General features: G+C 34.3%; 1 long non-coding RNA gene and 1 other non-coding gene across 2 annotated transcripts in view; one reads left to right on the top strand and one right to left on the bottom strand.

The window, feature by feature from the left end:
- LOC120608227 (uncharacterized) overlaps positions 1–22,890 on the top strand; it is a 302,358-nt gene that overhangs the window by 264,631 nt on the left and 14,837 nt on the right. The gene's annotated exons all lie outside the window — the stretch shown is intronic.
- LOC120608368 (5S ribosomal RNA) lies at positions 4,630–4,748 on the bottom strand. The gene has a single exon (XR_005654379.1). It is a non-coding gene; the product is annotated as a 5S ribosomal RNA (ribosomal RNA).

Here is a 22,890-nt window from a genome sequence, read left to right on the forward strand (position 1 = left end):
TACAAGTATATATATAAAAATGTTAGCTGACTATTCACTGAAGAGTAGGCTCATATATCATTTAAATTTTTATATTAGTTCTTAATTTATAATAGTATTTTTTTCTAATAAAACTTTTCAATGCAAAAAAATTTTAAGACATGAATCAAAATATAAATTTTGAAAAATTCTAAAAAGTATAAAGTCAACAACTATTCTTTATTTTCGAAGTGAGGAGGAGAGGAGATTTGTTAGAGAAAGTCCTGAGACTATCTGAAGATAAAGGGGAATTATTTCTAAAAAGCTAAAAATGACAAAAATTTTCTATTCAGATGAGCAGGCATTCTAATTTTAATTAAAGTATGGGACTTAAAAAATCCTGAAGAAACTGACATTATCTTAATGAAAAAACATAAGTCTTTGTTTATCTTTTTATTAACTTCCTTGCTATTAAAATTTTGGTGTTTTTTAAAATGGCACCATGACACACAGAAATGTAGATTTTTTGATTGTAGCACTAAGAATGAGACATATAAAGCCAATTCGAGTTAAGTTTTCAAGAAAGTTTAATTTCTTCTTTGCAAAAATAGCAACAATAACATGAAAACAACTTGCAAACAGAAAGAAAATTCATAGAGCTTCTACATGAGAAAAATTCAGAGGACCCGTATTTTTACCACAGCAATTCAGGTCACAAGAAAGGCCTGTACTCCACTGCTCAGGGATGTTTGCATAAATCTCTCAGCTCAGAATGTTTGCACTAATGGTAAAAAATTAAATATTCTAAGGACATTTCCTTTGGAAAACATGTTTTCAATTCTCACCTATTGTTTTAAATGAAAATAGTGTACCCGTTTAAGCAGTAACTTTCTGTAGAAGAACCAGTAGTTTTTGTTAAAGCTCTGATATTTCTGCAGTATTTCTTAACAGACATAGAAAATGATGGTGATGAAATATAATGAAACGATCTAGGTCTTCCATGTGCTATATGCTCTTTTAATGGTTTTACCTACATTAACTTATTGAATTTTAATGAAGTCTTGATAAAGAAGTAGCTATTATTACCTGAGCTTTAGTGAGAAGAAAACTGAGGTATATAGAGAATAACTTGCCCAAGGTCATGCAACTAGGAAGTGGCAGAGCCCAAGCCTGAGCTCTTAAACCGAGTCTCATACAATGAAGGATACAGTGGTGTCTGACTTACCAACCCGAATATCACAAAATTACAGAATTGCCTTTAATATGAAAGGAGATTTTTCATTTAGAATTTAAAAATAAGAGAAATAGAAATGAATAAAATACAATTAATTTTAGCTGGATATTTATACTCAGGCTTTGGTCTTTGTCCAGGGTGTGACTTATTAACTCAAAGTAATTACACTAACAGTAAAATAAGAATCTATCATTAACAAACAAAAATATGTTATATGAACATGTAATTAATGATAGATTCTTATTTTACTAGTGACTGTAATTACTAGAACTCACTTTTGCTGCCTAAGATTTAGATTATTGGTGAATAAATATGTCATGGTCCTAGGGCTCAAAAAGTAGATAGCTATTCAACTTGTTAGGTGTGTCTGGATTGACATAAAAAGAAAAATAGCAATGCAAAGTAGTATCTTCTAAGCCCCAAATAAAGAGGAGACCTGGAAACATTTAGAGATGGTACTGTAGAAATGATAGGTTTTGACTTTGCCTTGAAGCATTTAGAAGATTGAAGATGCAAGAGGAAGAAAATTCAACTATATTGTGGTAGAGGTCTGCAAGGAATTGTAAAAATGTTTTGGAAAGTTTTGGGGGTCAGTTTGTGCGGTAGTTTAGTCAAGAAGTTAATAAATTTTTTGCACAGAGGGTTGATGTGTGTACTAGGTACAGAGCAAAATTCAGTGGATAATCTTTGTATCTATCACAAATATAATCAATCAGATGATGTTACTATGTCTTAACTGATAATGTTGCTTCTCCCTTAGATTTGGAATCTCTATTCTCCTCTATCCTGTCAACTTCATCTTGTTTTGAAGTTCTGTGGATACTTTGTCCATGATGTCTCTCAGATCTTTCTTTCTGTTTACAGTTATTTTGCTAGCATGGCTCTCCATTATCTTTAAACTCTGTAGATTACACGAACCTTCTGTTTTGTCAACTTGTATTCCTTGGGACTCTAAGTTAATTGGCAAAAGTTAAATAGAGTTTATTGGCATATGTAACTAAGCTGGTAAAAAAGAATGGGTAAAACTTGCTTTAGAGACACTTGAATCCAAGGTCTTGCAGGCTGTCATATTTCTCTTTCCCATTTCTTATTTATTCTCTGTTGAATTCAGTCTCATCTTCTGCATATAAGCTTCTTCTGTGGCAAGTGGCATGGTCTCAGGTTACTCCGTATTTACATTCCTTCAGTGAAGTCATCTGCTATTGTCCTTCTCAAAGGGTAATATAAGGCTAATATATATGCATGTGTGTGTGTATGTATTATTCTGTTTCTGGAAAGCAAAAAAGAGAGGATTTTGAGTAGGAGCTGAGCCTAAAAACTTCCGGGATAGAAGGAATGTTGAAGGAGGAAGCAAGGGGTTTGGGTGAAACTATCGCCAACATGTATCAGACTTGCTGAGACCCTCTTGTTCTGTCTTCAGAAATTCTCCCAGAACTATTCTTTCCCCTGTCAGCCTTGGCCCTCAGGGTTTTCCTCCTCAGATTTACTTCTATATATTTCAGATAATTTTTTCATTTATATGTTGTGATAGACAGAATTCTAAGATGGTCTCTAAGATTTACACCTCCTGCTGTGCCTACCTTGTATAATCTCTTACCCTTGAATGTGAGTGGAACCTATTAGGATTGTTATACTATATGGGAAAGGTGATAGATGGTATAGTCACTCAAGTGATTACCTTAAGTTATATAAGACTCCTTCTTAGCAGCTGGAGAGAGATTCTCCTGATGGCTTTGAACAATAAGCCTTTATGTTGTGAGACACCATGTGGCTTGGACCTAAGTGCAGGCTCTAGTTGCTGAGAGCAATTCCTCTCCCCTGCCCAGCAAAAATGAGGAACCTCGGTCTCTTAACCACAGGAATTGAATTCTGCCAACAACCTGAATGAGCTTGAAAGAGGATCCTGGACTCTTAGATGAGATTGCAGTCAATCCAACACATTGATTTCAGCCTTGTGAATCCCTATGTAGAAAATCCAGAGACACTGTTCCCAAACCCCTCACCCACAAAAACCATGAGTTAATACATTTGTGTTGTTTTAAGCTAAGTTTGTGGTAACCTGTTTTGTAGCATTAGAAAAGTAATATATGTTTCAGATATTAAATTAGAATTAAGCCTTATCTATAATTTCTTTACACCTAGTCTAGTACCTTGTGCAAAGCAAGCATGCAATTAAGATTTGCTGATAATTTGTTGATTAATATAATTATTCTGAAAATTTCCTTCCAATTTGGCCTCTCTTTCTGCTTCTAGAAAAGTTGTTAAATTTTTTTTTCTGAGTATTTAAAAATACCTTTTGTTTCTGGAAAATTCTTTCTCCAGATAGCCTGTCAACCACATCTATGTTGACTTAGGGCCGATAAGTAACTGATGTAGGCGAAAAGATACTTTGAGAAAGAAGACCATGATATTTGGAGAGAATTGAGCTGGGTTGCCATAATCAAAGTCATATCTACTTAAATTATTATAGAATAATGGCATGTGAACTTTGGTATGAATGGATCAGAAATTTTTTTTTTCCCTCATATTTCCCAATCATGTTGTGTCTATTGAGAGTTATAACATTAACAGCAATAGCTAACGTTTTTAATCACCTAGTATGTACCTGGAATTTCTTAAAACTTTTATACCTGTTAACATATTTCAGCCTTAAAAATATCTATAACTATATTACTATTATTATCCCTATGTTACATATAAGGAAAACAATGCACAGAGAGGTTAAATAACTTGTCCAGGGTCAGATGTATAATAACAGTAACAATAAACTCTTGTATAGCACTTGTATAATATTTTACATATGTTAGATCATTTAATCCTTATAATAATCCTGTGAATTAAGTACTATCATTGCCTTTATTTTAGTGATAAGAGACACAGTAAATATGTTTTAGAGTACTTTTCTTCTCTAAATACTTTACTCCTATAAGTTAATTAACCAAGTTTAAGAGCTTTGACTTACATAGGAAGTGCTCTCAAAAAATTTTTCAAAATTTCAAAATCAGTTTAATACTGCCAGATTAATCTTTCTTGAGGCACTCTCTGAGCATGTTAGTCTTTCATCAAGAAAGCTTCAGAGGCTCCCCATTGCTCACTGACTAAATTGCAACAACTTACTGTGGTCATCCAAAGTCTTCTATGATTACACTCCAATGAGTATTTCTTGTTCTGCTATAACTCAACGTGTACTCTGGGTTCAGTAAAATTAGCACAGGTGATGTTCACTACAACCATTTCATGGATTTTTGTTGTTCTAATTTAATTCTGGCTACCTATAAGATCCTCTTCCATCTCTACTTAGCAAAACAGAATTTTCCCTTCAACTTCTTTCCCTTTTTTTTTTTTTTTTTTTTTTTGGAGGTGAGGCAACCCTTGGTTGACCTGACAGATTGCAAGGACCTTGTCAATTTTCAATCCCTTATTTTTAAAATTTTTTATGCCTACAGCACCTGGTCTTCCTAGGTGGTCTCCCATCCAAGTACTAACCAAGTCTGACCCTGCTTAGCTTCCGAGATCAGACGGGATCGGGCTTGTTAAGGGTAGCATGGCCATAGACTCAATTTTGTATGTCAACTTCTCCAGCAATATTTTAATTTCAAAACCAGAAATGTTGATATTTATGTCGATATGATAGTCTTTTCTCTCTTCCATATCTTCCTTACAAACTGTATATTTCTAAAGAGGGAAAAACATTGCTCACATAGAAATTCAGTAGAGGACCTGATATTGACTGTGATGTTATGTGAATTAATTCAATGTAAATTATCTTCTAAAAGATTTTGAGTTTCTTTCTGGAACAGTTCGATGAAAGGCAAAAAAGTGATGATATTTTTCAGATAATGGGGTTCTTGCCCCATATTCCTGAAAGTTTTTCTCACAGTTTTCCTTTAGTTATTCATGTGTAAGGCTGGGAAGGGCTGTGATCTATACAATGATGACACAACTAAAAAGATAAAGGAAATGGAGCTTTTTTACTGGATAAGGATAAATTCTGTTATTGTGCCGTATTATGAGCAAGACATAAATCCTTGCCCCCAACAAGAAATAAACATAAGTAATAATAAATAATAAACATAATAATTATATGTTAGTACTATTATAAGTGCTATTAAAACATATCAAGGTAAAAAAAAAAAGTGTAAGCAGGGTTGGGCCTGGTTAGTACTTGGATAAGAGACCACCCAGGAATACTAGGTGCTGTAGGCATTTAAAAAAAAAAAAAAGTTGGTTGTGGCTGAAGGTGAAGAAAGGTAGGCCTCATTGAAAAGGTGACACCTGAGCAAGAAGAGCTGTCCAAGACGTTTTCTCCCTTATTTACATGTTATTATACATTTCGAAGGGAGGGGTACTGCTTCTCTATTGATTTAATAAAAAACAACTTCTTAGCTTTAGTTCAATTAAGTGTAAAGATAACTGATTTGAAACTGTTTGACATTTCTTGGCACTCAAATAATTTAGAATTTGAGTAATTGGATTTTGTCTATATACTCTTTTAAAGGCTGAGACATATGGTGTTAAAGACTGAACTATGTCTCCTCCCCTCCCCCCAATTCATATATTGAAGTCGAAACCCCCTGTACCTCTTAATATATTTGGATCTAGAGTTTTTAAAAAGGTAATTAAGGTAAAAAGAGGTCATATGTGTGGCCCTTAATTCAATGTTACTGGTATCTTTATAAAAAGAGATTAGGGCACAGACTACACACAGATTGAGGGATGTCCAGGTGAGGACACAGTGAGGTGACCATGTGCAAGTCAAAACTGTAAGCACATTAGTCTTGGACTTCTAGCTTCCACAAGTGTGAGACAATAAATTTCTGTTGTCTGTGGTAGTTTTTTATCGCGGCTCTAGTGAACTAATACGTATGATTATATACTTGTTGAAAAAAGAGACCAAAAAAAGTCCTTAAAGAATTTTGAAATAGGCAGTTTAGCGTATGAAATTTAGTCTGAGTTTTGCTCTAACAGCTGTTGTGTGGAAAGGTATTATGTTAGAAGCTGAAAATATGTCAGATGTGGTAGCCAGCCTCTATGATGGCCCCCAGTGATGCTTGCCTTTTGGTATTCATGCTTCATATAGTTTTTAATCATGACTTTCCTGTGTGATCATTAAGCCACTGTAAAGGTGACTGTGTATCAGTCCTAGGCTAGGTCCTATCAGATATCATTGGTTCTGCCTTACTCTCAGATCACTGGCTCTGAGAGAAGATAGCCACCATGTTACACTCAGGTAGTCCTGTTGAAGGTCTGCATGGTCAAGAAATGAGGACTCCTGCCAACAGCCAGCATGAACCACTGTGGCAACAGGTCCTCTAACCCTAGTCAGGCCTTTGGATGACTGTAACCTTGGTTGACATCTTGACATCAGTGTCATGACAAACTCCAAGGCAGAGTATTCAGTTAATCCATTACTACATATCTGATCCCAGCAACTGTTAGACAATATTTATTGATGCCCACTAAGTTTTGAGGTAACTTGTTGCAGCAATAGATAACTAGGATACCAGGGATAAAGTCCAACACACTTTTTATGCAATATACAACTGTACTCAGTTTGCCTGCGTTTATCTCAAAATGTACTGAGAAAAGCTTATTTAATAGTATTCTCAAACTAACTTCACTAACGTCACTCCTCCACAGTTTGGCTCACTGCTGTTGCTGTATTGTTCAAGTGGGCAAACTTTCAAAAAGATCTCAATTCTGACGTCTTATTTTTTTTCAGGATCTTCCTCTTGCTAGTCAAATTTCTAACATCCTTTATAAAATTTGAAGAGGCTATTTATCTAAAATGTCACACTACTTCTATTGATTTCCAATTAGAATAGGTTACAAGGGAGATTTTCTCATGAGAACTGGAGGATGGAAGTAAGGCAGCAGCTATTTTGTAGCATACATACACTGCAAAGAATCCAGCTTTATTGAGATATAATTAACATTCATCACTATAAAGGTTTAAGGTGTATGGCATAATGATTTGAATTATAATATTGTGAAATGATTACTTCAGTAAGTTTAGTTAGCATCAGTCAACCTATATAGATACAATAAAAAGAGAAAACTAAAAGAAAAAATATTTCTTGTAATGAGAACTTTAAGGATTTACTCTCTTAATAACTTCCATATACGTCATACGGCACTCTTAACTATAATTGTCATGCTGTACATTACACCCCTAGTACTTATATATCTTGGAACTGTAAGTTTATACATTTTGACTATCTTTCTCTAATTTGCCCTCCCCCTCCCACCCTCCTGATGAACACTAATCCGATCTCTTTTTCTATGAATTTGGTGGGTTTTTTTGTTTTTGTTTTTGTTTTAAATTTAACACATAAGTGAGATCTTAAGAGTGTTTGTCATTCTGTCTGATTTATTTCACTTGCAGAATGTTCTCAAGTTTCATTCATGTTGTTGCAAATGACACAACTTCCCTTTTTTAAGTGTGTGTGTGTGTGTATACACCACAGCTTCTTTATCCAGTTTTCCATTTAAGAATACTTAAATTATTTCCACATCTTGGATATTATAAACAATGCTGTTGTGAACATAAGGGTACAACTGGCTCTTCAAATTAGCATTTTTTGTTTTCTTGGACATATTCCCAGAAGTGGAATAGGTCGATTATATGGTTGTTCTATTTTTCATCTTTTGAAGATCCTCCATACTAAAACCATGGGTTACTGAAACCGTGAAAACAAAACTGTAGATGAGGGAGGACCATTGTAGATGTTAGCTGTTCTTCTGAGGGGGAGTGAAGTCAGGAACGACCTATGTCACCACACTGGTGAAGTCACTTTCTATAAGTTATTAAATCTAACGGTATAAGTGCTGCCGTGGATGGATTTTACAGATGTAATTAAAGTTCCTAGTTAGTTGACTAAAAAGTGAAATTATCCTAGATGGGCCTGACTTAGATGGAAAATCTTTAAAACAGATCTTGAATCATCTGAGAGTAAAGAGTGACTCTCCCTTGGTGGCGTGAAAGTTTCAGCTGTGCCCTTCCAGCCTGTTTATGTCCTTGTCTTTCTGCTGCCTGCTCTCTGGACTTCAGACTTGCTTAGCTAGGTTCCCATATATGAGTAAGCAAATTTCTTTTAATGAATTTCCTAATATAGGTATATTCTATTTATATTAATATATAGCTGTAGATATATAATCTCTCTTACTGGTTTTGCTTCACTGGTTGAACCCTGAATGATATACTTACTAGAAATAAATGAGGGTTTCTTTTTCCTGTTAATTCCAAACACATTGTCCCTGAATTAATTCTTAGCAATCGATTTAAATCTATTTCCAAACAGTTAATTTGTTATGTATACATTGATCCAGAAGTTTTATAAAATTAACTCAAGAATTATAAGATTCTGTGAATACATTATCCACTATCCATTTCTTAAAAAGAATGAGTTTCAAGCTGAAAAGTAGCATGTGTCTTCTGGGAAAATAGTTTCCGAAGGAAATAATTTATTCTCTCATAAGAAAGCTCAGATCCTTCCAAACTTAAAACAACAAAAAATATCAATCCGACTTGCTTTCACCTGAGGTATTGCCCTTGTTCCTCTTCCAAGATCTTTCACAAGAGTAGTTTATATTCATATTCTCTATTTTTTTCACTTTTCATTCATTCCTCAACCATTAAGATTGGGTTTCCGTTCTTGAAACTTTACGCAATTGATCCTGACTTCTTCACTATTAAATTTAACAGTCATATTTAATGATCACATTACTTAACCCCTAAGCATCATTTAATAACATCTGACCTCTCCTTCCTTCTGAGAAACCTCATTTTCCATTGGCATCTGTGACCTCACAACCTTCTGGTTTTCCTATTGTTTTCCAGATTATTCTTTCTCTGATTCTTTTACAGGCTCATCAACCTCTGGCTATACTTCAGCAACTCGAGGTTTAGTCCTGGTTTTTCCTTTTTTTATTTTTATTTTCCTATATTCTCTCTTTAGGAATACTAACTATCCTTCATGCATGGCTTCAATAATCAACCAGATGCTAGTAACTTTCAAATGTATGTAGCTATTTCAGATCTGACCTTTGTATAGAACAGCTTTAACATCTCTACTCAGGTGTCTCAAAAGCACCTTTGAAGCAATGCGTCCAAAAGTTAACTAATGGTTTTGCCCTTAAACTTTCCCTTTTCCAGTATTACTCAGTTTAGTAATGAACATCATTTTCCATTTGCACAAGTTAAAAATCTGAGAATAATCTTTATATATCCTGTCACTTCACTCTGTCCTTCCCAGCCCCTGTCATATTTATCACTATGTCCTGCTAATTTTGCCAGCTAGAATTTTGACACCTCTGTGTATACTCCAATCCAATTTCAAGCCACACGCATCTCAAAACTAGAAAAGCCCCTTAGTGAATTTCCATGCACCCACACTTGCTCAACACCCTCCAGTTCATTTTTCACACTGCATGCAAAAAATCTTTTCAAGCCCTAAGTTTCCCTGTCACTTCCATGCTTAAAAACCTTCGGTGGCTTCTTAGGCCATTCTGTAATCTCTTGCCATCCTCTCTAAATTTATCTGTCCCAACAACACTCATCTTCTTTTGTTTCCCACTTTGAGGACTGCGCATTCTGTCTCCATGCCTGCCACACCATCTCCAGCTGCCATCCTCATTTAGTTAACTTTTCTCATTATTTGGATTTTAGCCCAAATGACATTCCCTGGGGAAGAATTTCCTTATATCCATGATCAGATTCTCCTGTCATAATGTCTCAAGCATCTCCATTTTTTCCCTTAATAGTTGTATCTGTGTGCTCCATGAGAAACTAAGGTGTGCCTATTTTTCATCATTGTATTTTCAAGTGGTAGAATAGGCATAATGCATGGTAGACATTCAAAACGTACTTGAGGAACAACTAAACAAATGAATGATTAAATGAAGCACTACTATAGCATCCTAGATAGAAGTGCTGAATGTGATAGGAACCTGAAGAGCATGACCTGTGGATTTCCATATTTATTCTTTCTTAATTGCATATGCCTTGCATTTGCACAGTTTCTAAATCAAAGGCTGATTTTTTTTTTTTTTTTTTTTTTACTTTTTACAATCTGGTGTTGAGAATTCAGCCTGTGATGTGAAAATCAAGCTGTGCTCCCCCTACTTAGCATCATCACTAAACAACAAATTCTGCAGTTAAAAGTACAACATTGTAGGTGATGCATGAGGATATTCAGCTTGTTTATCCATAGCTTTACTGCCTCTATAGATCTTTTGGGAGTGAAAATATTCCTTGCATTTATAATATAAGCAACTGACATAAAAATACACAGCAAGCAGAAAGAAGAAAAAAGTTCTATCTCTATGACTCTGTTACCCAGTTTATATAACTGTCAGGCAGGATTTTTAATTACCTGTTGCAAAGTTATATTTTTTCCTCTTGAATATGTGATCGTCAGTCAATAATTGCTAATTAACTTACCTTCTAAAATAGAACCTTCATATTATGAACTCTTCAGAGTCCTGAAGTTTTAGGATGGTCATACCAATAAACAAAAGATTGAGACTAGAAGTAACTTGCTTATGTATAAAGAGAATGACATGTTTTTATTGGATAAAGTCAATAGAATTATTCAAAGAACTACATGCATCTTCAGGAATCTCAGGTGTTGCAGTGATGTAAAAAGTCCAGCGCCGTCAAAATATGGTGGAGCGTCCCAGGCCTGAGCTTTGACACTATTTTGATATCATTCTGACACCAAGCATAAATAGCTTAAAAATTTTTACTTTATATTCATCCCCTTGTCCCCCTCCATCCTGGTTTCATTCAGTAAGATGCAGAGGATGGAAAAAATAGGTTACAAGTAGCCTGATGGCATGCTTTTGTTACACATTTGAGTCTGACTTCTCAAATGTTTGGAACTATTTTATATGTTGTACGAAATTCTTACAGGGAGTATAGTTATATGCTATTGGTGGGATTGTATGTGTGTATGTGTGTGTGTTTGACAGAGCAGTCCTAGGCCTGGTGGATAAGTGTCTGTATTGGAAAAAGGCCAGCTCTAGGTCATGCTTTGTAGGAGGCTTACATAGTGGAAGTCAGAAAGAAAAATAGGGCACCTGTGGAAAACTTTAAGTCTGCCATTCAGAGTTCAGAAATACATTAGGGAAGAGGGCACAATCTCGTTTTCAGCTTTGCAAGCCCATAAACAAAAGCCCTTGCATCTCTCTAAGACACTGGGTTTTATCACCAAGAAGCACATAGTACTGTTACTGTTCTGACAAGCAGCAGGCTCCATTTTGTAAAAACAGGTATAGACAGGTAACTAAAGACACAAACTCTTTTCTGGGATTGAGCTTGGAGAGGAGGCAAGAAGGAAAGGTAGATATTAGAGCCTAAAGTTAACTCATATAAGTTTATGTAAAAATAAAACCAAATAATAAAGGCTACGTGTTGGCCCTTTGAGGGCTCCACTGGCATGTATTCAGTGGAAAGTGCATGCCTTTGGTGTAACCACCACAACCTCAGGGGTAATTAGATAGCAATAAATGGACACTGTCTCAGAAGTTTACAGTTTGTCTAAGGTATTTTCAGAATCAATTTGTAAAATATTCAGATTTATTCATAAATGACTACATTTATTGATATTTACCCACAGACATAATCAGATATTGGGCTTTCATTCTTCTTCACAAGTTAAATAGTAAAGTTCCATACAATACTGTGAACTTTTTCCCTCAGTGCTAAGAACACATTATCTTGATTCCTTAGTATGAAGATGATGATTTGATGATGATAGGCATGGCTATACATCACCTATTCAAAGAAAGAATGAATGAAGCCCTAGTATTAAGAGGCATTTAATAACACTGTTTTGGTGATTATATTGAATCATTCTTGTCTACATACTAAAAAGATTTAACCTCTAGTCAATAAAAATGAAACAAAAGATGCAGAACTAATCAAACTACTTACATTGACTATGATATTAAATGATCAGTTTGATTCAGCAGTTCGTTGTCATCACATATATTAACATGTGCTGATAAGGTTTAAATCAACCAAAATTCAAATTCTGACCACTAGCTTTGGGATTAAATCAAAATCACAGTATATTTGTAGAGAAGTTGATTGAATTTCTCAATGAGTCTCTGTCTTCCAAAGGTCCTCCAAAAGCCTGGGAAGGTGGGGGACTTTATTTTCTTTATTTGGTGAAATGATCTTTGAGTTTTATCTAACTGAACCATTAGATAAGCCTTACATTAAGCAAGGTTGTGAGTATTTAAGCATATACAAGCACATGCAAATCCATTTGTTAGGAAATGATCTGACTTAAATGAACTACATCTACCCCCAATATTCATTCAGGCCACAAAAGGTATGGCCAGCATATACTAATTTTTCTCAGATATTCTTGTAGAAAAAATGCCTGTGTCATTGAGAAGCTGATTGGCTTATAACCAATTTGTTTATAACTATTACATCAGCATCTATTACCTTTACAACCCAGTGCTGACTATTGCAGGGGATACTTCACCTCAAGCAGAGAAGTTCAGCAGGTAAGTCTTGCCCACAAATAGCTATAAAGCAGTTCAAGGCATGTTAAGTGTTGGAAGAAAAGTAAGATAAAGAGCCAAATTGATTCCATGGTGAGATTTAAAAAAAAAAAAAATCACAATAAATACACTTTAGAAACAAGTCTCAATTTGATCTTACGCACATATACAACGGATGCTCTCCAAAGGTATTCTACAGAATACTGTTCTAGGATGTTATTAGGAGTGTTGTTAACAAACATATTTTGTGTTCAACAACATTTGGAAAATGCTAATTTGTGTATAAGGAGTTCACTTGTTCTCTCACCCTCATGCTTTTACCAGAGAGTATCTGAAGGAATATTTGAATAGAATGTCTACCCCAGCCCATCTCACCGTCTCTGTTTTACTTTCTCTTTTTCCCTCCCTCTGCCTCTCTGGTGCTCACTTTCTTCTCCCTCTCTTTGCTTTTTCTTGTGAACCTGGCATTTATTGAACCAGGTTTATCAGGTGACTGGCTAACTATATCAAAAGATAAATAATCAATGCTGACTTTGTGAAGCTGCCTTCAGGTTCTAGCTAGGTTTTTGAATCATTATAAAGCTGAGCACTGGTCTTTGGGAGGTACTGGACATCCCCTAATAAATTGACACTTCGATCCTCATCTGACTACCGTGACTCTGTTCTAATGGTTAGAACCCCAGAGAAGAGCAGGAGTAATTAGTTGACACTTTAAATCTCAAATAGGTTAATCAAGTTAAACAGTTTTTTTTCTTTTTGGTTGCAGGATTCTTTATAGCTAATGTTAATATATTTTGAGAATATTTGAGGTATATATTAAAAGAGTATTTTCCAAATCAATTTGGAGTTACTAGTAAGATATTCCAGAGTTACAGTTATAGCCACCCTTTACTAAGTGTCAGGAACTGTAAAAATTTTTCTGTATAATCTCATTTGATTTTTATAATAGTCCAGGAAGATAGGCATTGCAGTATAATAATTTTGCATATAATAAGTTAGTCTGGGAAGCTAACTCGCCCAAAGTTACAAAGTAAATAAGTGCCAGAGTGGTATTTCAAACACAGATCTTTCCTACTCAATAGATTCTGCTCTGAACCACTGAATTATAACATAGAATATATTTGGGAAACATTTGTACATAAGGATACATGTCTTATCTGGGTTATCTTTTAATTATAGGACATTTTCATAAGCATGTTAAAATTATAGAAAAGGCTGAGATTTTGGCTAAATTCTTGCTTTAGTTTTCATATGCATTGGACAAAAATCAAGCTTCCACATGAAAAATGTAACAACTCTGCTGGGCTGGAAAAGGATATCCATTCCTTCTCATCATTACTGGTAGCAGCATTACCTATTCAACTCCACAGGCAAGAAGAAAAACATGGAGAAGGGTATTTTCACATTTATGTCCATGCTCCATTTTAGATATATCCACCAAGAAACTATAACTGAATAGTGTTTTAAGAGATTGGGAAAAAGACCAATGATCATTTAGAATGAGTAATATAACCACGGAAAGAGCATAAAATACAAAACTATAATTCTGTAACTTGGCATGCTAGATCTGTTTCTGCAACTGACTTTTATTTTGAAATTCACTTATTTTTTTTGTCTGTGTTCCAATATTTATGAAATGAGAAGTGATTCTCAACCTTGCAAAAACTCCAGGTGCAGCAATGTACTACCCTCGGCTATTGAGAAGAAAACAATCTTCTTTGTTCTACTTTACTGATTCACCAAGGGCAATAGGTGTTGTACCTGGCAAGACAAAGAAACTATAGCAGCAAGATTACCACTTACACAGGGTCTCAGATAGATTCCTCAATGCACTGGAGATCAGAACTTGAAATAGCATACTAAGGGCCATGAAAAAAGGATTATCACACAGTAGTTCAGACAAACTGCCAGATAAATTTACCTGCTTCCTCAAACTGCTTTGTAGTTATGGCAACTATGTGAAAGAGTTTTGGTGAACTGAGCACAAGCTGAGTGCTTTAGGAAAGGTTTTGACTTTCTTGATTCATATACTGTCCCTTACATTTTCTTTCTGTCTTGAATGTGGATATGATGTGTGGAGTGTAATAGCCATGTTGCTGAAGCAGCATGTTTGTGGATAAAAGTCAAGGATATATAGAGGCTGGCTTGGTCCTTGATGATGTTACTGAGCCATTAAACCAGCCCTTGACTGCTTGCCTCTGGACAATTTTTTTTTTTTTGCATGAGCAATAAGGCAAATATGTCGCTGTTTAATGCGAGTCATCATTAGCCAAGTTTTCTGTTATGTGCAAACAAATTTATTTCTAACTTGAATATGTTGGGAGACAATTCTTCATAGGTCTCTCTCACATATCTTGCAAGCAGAAGCACTGCCTGCTTTGTTCCAGACTGTCTTTTCTAAGATGGTTGTATAGCAAATAGCCTTGGAAGACAAACATTGTGTATTCTCTCAGAGAAAAAGGAGTTTTGTTTACTATTCAGTATAATAAAAATAATAATATTTTTCTGGAACAGAGGTTAAGTACTATCTGTTATAAAAGATTCAGGTTTTCTAAGCTTGTGGTTTCTCTCTTGTAACAAAATCCACTGTGTGTGCAGGTTTTACCTGGTGTCTTAGTTCGAGCTGCTATAACAAAATACTATAAATTGGATGGCTTAAACAGCAAATAATTTTCTCACAGTTCTGTAGGCTGGGAGCTCCGAGATCAATGCGCCAGCAGATTTTAAGTCTGCTGAGGGCCCTTGTCTTGGCTTGCACATGGCTGCCTTCCCACTCCATCCTCACATGATGAAGAGGGAGAGAGCTCTGGTCTCTTCTACTTATAAAGGCACTGATTCTATTATGGGGAGTCCACTCTTACGACTTTATCTAAACCTAATTCTTTCCCAAAGACTTCATCAACAAATACCATCACATTGAGAGTTAGGCCATCAATATATGACTTTTGATGAGATACATTCAGCCCACAGCATCTGGCCCTATTCACATTGTTCTGTAGGAACTAAAGTTAGGAGAACTGGTGAAAAAACTAATAACTGTTTTTGGTGTGAGTGAAAAGTACTTTGCCTCAGACCCAGGAGTCACATGTCTTCTAGCTACATCCGTTTATGTGTGGCAGTATTACTTGTTAGTTTGCAAGTAGGGTTTAACCTTAGACTCTGAGCAGTTCTCAAAATGATTTTGAATGAAGTAGTCAAAATCATTATGCACCTGAATTCCATAGTTAGGATTATTTATACTCCCTACATATAAATTAACATGCTAATTAAATGGTGAACATCATTTATTAGATTAAAGAAAACAAAAATAAATTCTAGTTTAACTTCATATTTGTAAAAATTAACACTGTAACACACTTACATATAATTTTAGTTGGCCATATATCCAGCAATGTAGAGGAAAAGTGGAAAATTTAGGAGAAATTCACTAAAAAACTAAAAACTTTTAGAGTCAGTAGAAAAGAAAACAATATTAGTTTTGCAGAAAACTATATATCTTCATGGATGAGCTTGGGATGCATCTAGGAGCAGTGAAAGGGACAAAAAAATAATGTATATGGAGGACTGAATAGGTGCTATTAAAAAACAAGTAACTGCTGTCCTAGGAGTGAACAGAAAGTGAATTCAGATATGATAGTAATGCTGATAAAGCTTTCCTGATGTAGAAAAAGACCTGAATTTGAATATCAAAATGACCCATGACTTTTTAAAAAAATAAAAGAGTAGACTATTTGGTATTGCCAGAGGAAACTCCTGAGATTAAATAGCAAAGAACAGATAATACAAGAATCTAGAAAGAAAAAGTTTGTTTTCACATTGAGAAAACAAATCAAACTGTGTTAACTACCTGCTTCACAATATTGAATGCCAGAACACCACGAGCAAAAAAATCAAAACAACTTAAGCGTACAAGCATAGAGAATCAGTCAAGTAAATATTTTATATCAACATGATAAAATACCTTGCAGCTGTGAAAGCAAATGTAAAACTTAGTATACTAATATGAACAATTATGAAAAATGGCCATGAGTTAATTTAAACTAAAAAGTTGCTAATTGTGTGTTTATTTCTCTTTGAGCTTCATTCTATACTTTATATTCAGGTCTATCTTTGTATTTTCTTGCAGCTGTGCATAAGTGTTTATCTGTCTACTGAGATTCTAATTTCAATAATAGTATTTTTTACTCCTAGAAGTATAATTTGGATTATTCAAATGTTATATATTCAGACTTTGCTTTTTTTGTTTGCTGATTTTATTTATAAACAGACTAGTTTAGATACAAAAGGATAGATATAAGGAAACAGAATTTACAAAAGAAAAACATAAGAACTGTGAAACAAAAAAGAATCATTTAAAATATTAATACTTTTAGTTGTTGTAAAAACCAAAAATAATCTTTAATATTATTTTATTCCCACTTCTTTCATTTTACTAAGACTTTTGAGGCTTCAGAAAGATCAATCTTTTGACCAATGACACATAGGTAATTAGTAGCAGAGATTATACTAAAATTCAGTTCTTTTGATTCTCAGTTTAGTTTTCATTTTTTCAAAACTTCAGAAGTGTACAGCATATAGTAAATATTTAAGAGGCTCAATGCATTATGAATGCATATAGTACAATATAAAAGTGTTTCAATTTTATCTAAATTTGACCTACTTAAACCTAGAAGGCTAGCAAAAAATAAAGATTAATTAAGCATCCACTAATATTTCCTTTATAGTACTTTTAGAAAAATTTAGAAGGTGTGTATTTTTTCAAAGCTGGCTAGAGATGTCTAAATTCAAAACTTAGTTTTGTATTTAAATGTTTCCACTGCTCAATTAGAAAAGCTCGAAGTTATTCTATTGATGTACCTTTAAAAACCCATTGAAATTTTTAATAATGGTTATTTCATATATATAACCCAATATTTAGTGCCTTGCAGACAGCAAGTGTTCACTAAATATTGGATAATTGAATTATTTCTTGAAGAATGGACTTGGATGCAAACATAGGTTCATTCATGCCCTGAAATTAGATAAATGGAGACATCAAGAACACTCTCATTCTCAGTTTCTACATCATAAAATGACATGCTTGGATAAGATCACAGATGATAAATAGGTTTTAATTTGTTCATTAATTCTGATTGAGAATAGTATTATGGTACTGACTTTGTGATAATGAATATGATGGTGTGTTCAGGCTCAGCTAGGAAAAGCACATTCGATTAGTGATGTATTAAAAAAAACATTTTAAAATATGCTTTAAGTTTCAGATTATAAAGTGGGAGAAAATATGGACTTTGGATTCAGATAGACTTGAGGTTGTGTCTGGACTTCACCATTACTCCTGAATATCCTGGGCAAGTTGCTATTAGCACTCGAATACATTCTTTAGGTATCTACAGAAGCTATTTTACCGAGTTAATTGGGTTATATCTGGATTTATTCTAAAGCTGGCAATGCAAAGGAAGCAGGCCATGTAGCAGTCCACAAGTTGTGCAGCATCTCAGGATCTTTGAGCCCTTTAGCTTGCTAAGGTCATTTTCAGCTCCATCCCGTAACCAGGGTATTACTAAATCTCATGAAGTTTTTTTTTTTAAAATTGTAGTTGACATACCATATTATATTAGTTTCAGGTGTACCACATAGTGATTAGATGTTTGTATACCTTACAGAGTGATTAATGTGATAAGTCTAGTACCCATATGTCAGCATACATAGTTGTTACACTATTAACTATTTCCTACACTATAACTTACATCTCTGTGACTATTTTTATAACTGATTATTTGTACTTATTAATCTCTTTCACCTTTTTCACTCTTCTCCCCACCCTTCTATATGTCAACCATTGCCCCTCCATCCTTCTCTTACGTTCTCTGAGTTTGTTTCTGTTTTATCTTGTTTGATTGTTTTGCTTTTTCACTTAGCATAATATCCTCTAGGTCTATTCATGTTGTCACAAATGGCAAGATGTCATTCTTTTTTATGGCTGAGTAATATTCCATTGTCTATATTTACCACATATTCTTTATCTATACCTCTGTTGATGACTCTTAGATTGCTTCCATATCTTGGCTATTGTAAATAATGCTACATTGAACATAGGGGTGCACATATGTTTTCAAATTAGCATTTTTGTTTTCTTCAGAAAAATACACAGAGGTGGGATTGCCGGATTGTGTGGTAGTTCTATGTCTTTTTTTTGAGGAATTTCTTTACTATTTTCATAGTGGCTGAACCAGTTTACAATCCCAGCAACAGTATAGTTCCTTTTTCTCCATATCGTCGCTTGTTATTTGTTGTCTTTTTGATAAAAGCCATTCTGACAGGTATAAGGTGATCATCTCATTGAGGTTTTGATTTGCATTTCCTTGATGATTAGTGATGTTGAGCATCTTTTCATGTGCCTTGTATGTTGACCGTGTGTATGTTCTCTTTGGAGAAATGTGTGTATATATCCTTGAATTTATTATTGTACTTAGACATTATCTTACTCCCTTTTTAATTTTAATACTAGCTTTATAATTGGTCGATCCACAACCTTTACTAAGTGTTTGCCTTTATTTATGAGATTTTTACTTTCCTATATTATTTTCGGTTTTGACCTTTTCTATTTAAAGAAGTCCTTTAAACATTTCTTGCAATGCTGGCTTAGACAAAGATTCTCTTTGTTTTTAACTTTTGGCATTTTAATTATGATTTGGCATGGCGTGGGTCTCTTTGGTTTCATCTTTTTGGGGACTCTGCTTTCTGGACTTGCATGTCTATATCCTCTGCTAGGTTAGGGAAGTTTTCAGTTATTATATCTTCAAATATATTTTCTATCCCTTTCTCTGTCTTCTCTTTAGTGTCATGTGACTTCTACAAAGTCAAAAGGGTGATGTATTAACCACACATTTTCCACATATTTGGAGGTGCATCAAAGACATTCCTATCCATTTCATGTCTGGGCTAATTGTTCTTTTTCAGAGGTCCCTTCTCACTCTGATTATCCATAATTTTGGAGTCTTCTTGCTTTCCTCCTTTTCTCTGGTTCCTTCTTCCCAATATTACACCTAGCATGCTTCATCTCACCAAAATATCCCAATCCGTAATAAATAATAGCTTTTATATCCCTTATGAGGAAGTTTAGACAAAACAGCCTAAGGGGTATGTGGAGGAAAACCGATGGACATTTAGAGTATTTAGTTCATTGAGTCTCAAAGTTTTCCATTCCCCAGCATAATAAAAACAAAAGAATTAAAGGCTCGAGGACCAAGCCTTAGTGTTCGATATTGATTCCTCAGCTACTCAGAGAAATAACATCTGATTATTACCTGAAAATAAAATCTTTTAAATTTTGTTGTTTTGGAGCTCCAGGAAAGTAACAAGTTATTTTATTGTTCAAATGGGGCTAACTTCCTTCTGTTTTCAATATATTTTTAAGTACATATATAAATCCTAAAAAAATAATAGGAAGTTTGACATTAATGCTTCGTAGAATTATAAAGTTGGTGGAGACCTAAAAAGCATCATTTAATCAGTGCCTCTTCCCCATCCCCATGAGGATAGAGACAATGCTGTTTTCTAATAGCTGTATTTCTCAGTGCCTAGTCCAGTGTTGGACAGGCATTAGGTGCTCAGAGGAAGAGCGAATACAGCTATTAACATGCTTTCAGTCATCTGTAATTGTACTTCAGAGACAAGGACACACTTTACTTGGAAGGGAAGAGGAGAGCATGCCTCAGCTCCTGCTGTTCGTTCTTTCTTCCTCTCCTGAGAGGCCTCGTTACTGTATGGGTTGAAAGCCCACTGTTTTTTTTCAAAGTTAAACTAAAGCAATGCCTCCTTTTTAAAGTTTCTTTAATACATCTGAGGTATAATAATCTGTCATTTTTCTATGCTCCTACAACAGTTTTCTTTCTTTTCTATCAAGGCTGTTTTATATTATAGCTAGTTTACAAACTCCTATTTCTAATTTTTAAATTAGTTGAGGGCAATGACTGGGTCTTATTCATTTTGTTAAACCTTATAATGAAAAATAAAGGTTATTAATTAAGGAAAAGACTCGAAAGTTAATGATGGTCCGACTTGAGTAACTATAGTTGGTCAGAAGTAGACAAATTAGGGAAGGAAAGTGAAGACTGAAGTAGACAGCTATTGCACCTAAACTACTTTCCTGCCAAAAGACCTTTGAAGCTATATATTTTTTTCAGATTGGAGTAGCAAAAGAGAGTCAATACATTTTTTTCTCAAAGATTTTCACTTCTGAGTGGGTAATTCCTATTATGACTGCTCCAATAAAAAATGGTTTTTGTTTTAACTTTATGTGGGAGTAATGTTTAGACTCATTAATTAAATACTGACTATGAATGCAAATTTACAGATAAAGTGTTCAAATATTAAAGCTAGGATGAATCTTGGAGATCATTCAAGTCAATTTAGTGATTTTCTAAATAGGAAACTTAATATCCAGAAAGGTTTAGAGATCTGTCTGAAAACAGAAATAAACAGCATTCAACCTATAAGGAACAAACATAAGTCCATCTGGGAAGTTTTGAAAGTTAAACTTTCCTAGTAATTTTTTCAAGACAAGAAATCGCATTTGAACATTTTATAAATCATTTATACATGCAGGTGCAAACACTCAGGAGAGCAAAGGAAAATGTCTTTATTTTGAAAATATTCCTGCAGTCTGAAAATGAGAAAAGCTTTTCCTCAGGCAAAAGGGAGGAATTTTAAGTTCTAGAGAGCTAATAAGAACTTCAGAGGGCAATTATAATATACATCTCGATTTCCATGGAGGATGAAGGCCCCTCTAGCATTTGTGGACACATATTAAAAATGTAATTCATGGTTTCCTTAACTTTTCTCTTTCTCTGATTTCTATTTCTCTATCTCCTTTACCTCACAATAGCAATAATCATATTCTAGGCATTCATTCCCCATCTCTACTATGCAAGTAAAGGTTTTTATTCCATATTCTTAATTTAACACATGAAGAAAACAATCACCTGATTTTTTTATTTTAAAAATTCTTAAGTTTCTTTTGACTTGCATTTAACATATGCCTATTTCTTTCTTTCTGTGTGCTGGGACACTTGTAGAACTTCTTCACCCAATGTTAAAAGACATTTAAAATAGGACAGCTGCAAGCTTAATTTTATAAGCTTAATTGTGATTTCTGTAAACTCTGACTTTCCTTTTTGTTCCATTTATAAAGATCTTGTAAATATTTGTCTAAAGATGCAGGAGTTTAGGAGTCAGGACCAACACTTGGTAGAGACAAACCAGAATTAAATTTAAGTGATATGGATAGATTTTTTCCTTTAAAGTAAGAATTCCGCTCAGAAAGTGCTTATTATATCATTGGAATTCAACACCTTGGACTCCATCTGAAGGATTTTATTATGGGAGAAATCAGAATGAACTCAAAATAAGACTTCTTACAACATGCTCCTTAAAGTAGATATCACTTCATTCTCAGTTTTATACTACCGTTTCAGGGACTGAAAATTCCAGTCTCCAGGTATTTGTCATTATTTGTCCTCTCTTTCTGTAATTTCAGTATATATTATGGTGAGAATGCACCACGGTGGATCTGCTTTTTCACACTTTAGATCGAAAAATACGTCTGTAATTTTTCCCTACTTAAATCTTAACTGTCAGTTAAATATTTTTCCAGCTTAAATTATGTAAAACTCAGATCATTCTCAGCCCAAATGTGGTTTATTACAGGTTTGTATTCTCTGTTGGTGCTCCTTGCTCATACCATAATTGCTTTCCCTCCTAAAGTAATGGGTTTGAATCATGGTCATAATACCTAATTATTTACAGAAATGAAGATAGAGGAGAATCTGATTATCTAAAAAGAAAAACCAATAATTAGGCTATAGAAAAGCTGAACTTGTTCAAAGAGTATCCTTTGCCCAAATAAGAGCTCAAAAGTTATTTCTATTAAAAAAAAAAGGCAATGAGAGCATAGTTCAGAACATTAACTCTTCCTAATGATATGCTGTTGTAATAATATACTTCATACAGCCCTCATGTCTGTAGGGTACTCAGGACTGTGAAGTTATCACTGAATTAGCTTGTATAATTTGCGATAAAACCCCAAACTGAAGGCTTCTTCCTAAGTAAAAAAACAGAAATTTTTCCTTCAAAGTTCATCATTCTGAGATTTATGTTGATTTCTTCTTTCATCATTTTCT

Source organism: Pteropus medius, unplaced genomic scaffold (genome assembly GCF_902729225.1).
Source record: "Pteropus medius unplaced genomic scaffold, Ma_sr-lr_union100, whole genome shotgun sequence".
In the NCBI taxonomy this organism is placed as follows: Eukaryota; Metazoa; Chordata; class Mammalia; order Chiroptera; family Pteropodidae; genus Pteropus; species Pteropus medius.